The following is a 2,619-nucleotide window of genomic DNA, read 5'->3' as shown; positions in this document are numbered from 1 at the left end:
GCATTTTGGGCTATTAAATTGCTAAATTTTGATTTGAAGACTGCAGGTGAGAAAAGGCTGCTTCAATTGGATGAGTTAGATGAATTCAGACTGCAGGCCTATGAAAATGCTCAAATTTATAAAGAGAGAACCAAAAAATGGCATGATAAAAAAATTGTGCTGAGAGAGTTTACCCCAGGACAGCAAGTTCTATTGTATAATTCTAGACTTAAATTGTTTCCTGGAACACTAAAGTCTAGGTGGTCGGGTCCTTTTGTGGTTCAAAATTTTTTTCCTTTTCCTACAATTGAAATCTCTGACCTTAATGCTAAGAGAAGTTTTAAATTAAACAGTCAAAGGTTAAAGTTATATTTGGGAGGGGATTTTGAAAAAAAATAGGACCAGTGTCTCATTCACGGCATCACATTATGCTGGTGAAAATGAATTTCCTTAATTTCTTCTGTTGAAAAAAAAAAAGAAGAAGAAAAGAAAGGGGCTGAACTGAAAAAGAAGTGTACCCGATTCAGTGATTCATTTTTAGAGCAAAAACAACCCTAACATTTTGCACATTCTCCACAATCCAATCACCGACAGCAACCCAACACCGGCGAAATGACACGCGCACGCCGCAAATGCGTCAACCTCTGCAGATCGTCGCGCCTTCCATGCGGCAGAAGACGACAGCACCACGGCGCTCTGGTCGGCGTCCTCCAATCGTCAATGTCGACTCCACCGATCAGCGGACACCATCGCCACCACTCCATTCAGACCGTCAGCGTTCCACAGCGGAATTCCATGACCCAAACCACCGAACCGCATCATCGGCTTCCTTACCGCACTCCGCTTCTTTGTCGCAACAAACCATCGCGGTCGCTGAATTTGTGCACGCTAATTCAGTGCCACCAGTCGTGGAACAACGTCCAGGGAAGAGAGCTCGTTCTTCTGCTAATAACCCCAGTGATATTTCTTTTCAAAATGAAGAACAGAGGTTGAGGTTTGCTTCATTACTTAAGAGAGTTATTGTGCCTACACGTTATTTACACGAAAATACCTTAAGCACGTTAGGCATGTCTGAGGAATTTTATGGGATGATTGAGAAAATTGGTTGGAGTTCTTTTGTTACTTTAAAATATCCTGCATGTGAGAAAATCACAATGGAGTTTCAAAGTTCTGTGAAAGCAGAAATACTGCAAGGAAAGAATTGTGAAGAGGGGCTGATTACATTCAGATTGCATAATGTTAATTACAAGCTCACTTTAGCTGAGTTTAATGCAATCTTTGGCTTTCCTAATGGCGGTGAACGGAATTATCCTAAAGAATTTGATGTTAGGTCCTTTTAGTTTAAATTATCTCAATAAAGTTCTTTTGTGTCATCTGATTCTAAAGTAGCTCATATTCATCACCCCTGTTTTCGATATGCTCACCTGCTCATGGCTCATACGCTATTTGCTCGGAGTGATAGTCATTCTGCGGTTCGAAAGTCTGAATTGTTATTTTTATGGGGTGTGGTCAATGATGTTCAATTGGATTCAGGCGCTTGGTTTGCTCGTCAGTTTCTAAAGGTAGGAAAAGCTTCATCTGGAAAATAGCAATTTATGGGCTGATCACCATTATTGCTTTACATTTGAACATTCCTTTGGAGGGTGACAAGGCAATCTTAGGAAACTCCATAATTGATTTAGAGATGTTGATCCATAATGAAATGTTGGTGAAAAGGGAAGATCATTATTGCTTAGTAATGAGTGATATCACAGGCATGCCACCTCAACCTCTTCCAAATTCTGAGTTCATTACATTGCGTGGTAAAGATAGGTGGATTTTCTCTGAATCTCAATGTCAAAATACCTCTCATGATGATCCTGAACCCTCCTCTCACATACCTCTTATTCCTCGGCCTTCTACAGTTGATACTCTTTCTCACCTCCAGCAGTCCATGACTGAACTCTAAGCTCAACAACTCCAACATTATCAAGAGTTCATACAATTCCGAGATACTCAACTTCTCCATCAGAAAAATGTGGAACAACTCTTATAAGAAGTTCTCACCATGCTCCACTCTCATCATCAGTAATCTTGTGAGTTGTAGCCCCCCACACTTTTTACTTTCTATACATAGGGGACCATGTACATATTTAAGCTTAGGGTGTTCTTGTGCATGACATCTTACATCATTTTTGCATCTACATGTTGCATATCATGTTTAAATGGAAATGTATCATCTTAGCTCTGAGTTTTATGTTCTGTACAATGATATTTTATAAGCACACTGTGGGTACATATTTCTGATTGCTTGTTGGGAAACTTCACACACTACACAGTGAGACTTGACATTATGACACTTGTCATGGGTCAGATTATGTGGGGCATTTTTCAATTGAGAGAACAACTTCTAAAGTTTTACAAAGTGGATTTTATTGCCCTACCCTCTTTAAGGATGCCCAGAGTTTTGAGAAACAGTGTGATAGATGTCAAAGAGTTGGAAATATTTCAAAAAGACATGAGATGCCCATGAACAACATACTTGAAGTGGACATTTTTTATGTTTGGGTATAGATTTTATGGGGGCCCTTCCCTAGATCTTTCTCAAACAAATACATTTTGGTTGTTGTGGATTATGTGTCTAAATGGGTAGAGGTTGTT

Source organism: Vigna radiata, chromosome 8 (assembly GCF_000741045.1).
Source record: "Vigna radiata var. radiata cultivar VC1973A chromosome 8, Vradiata_ver6, whole genome shotgun sequence".
In the NCBI taxonomy this organism is placed as follows: domain Eukaryota; kingdom Viridiplantae; phylum Streptophyta; class Magnoliopsida; order Fabales; family Fabaceae; genus Vigna; species Vigna radiata.
Note: the sequence above shows the minus strand (reverse complement) of the source record.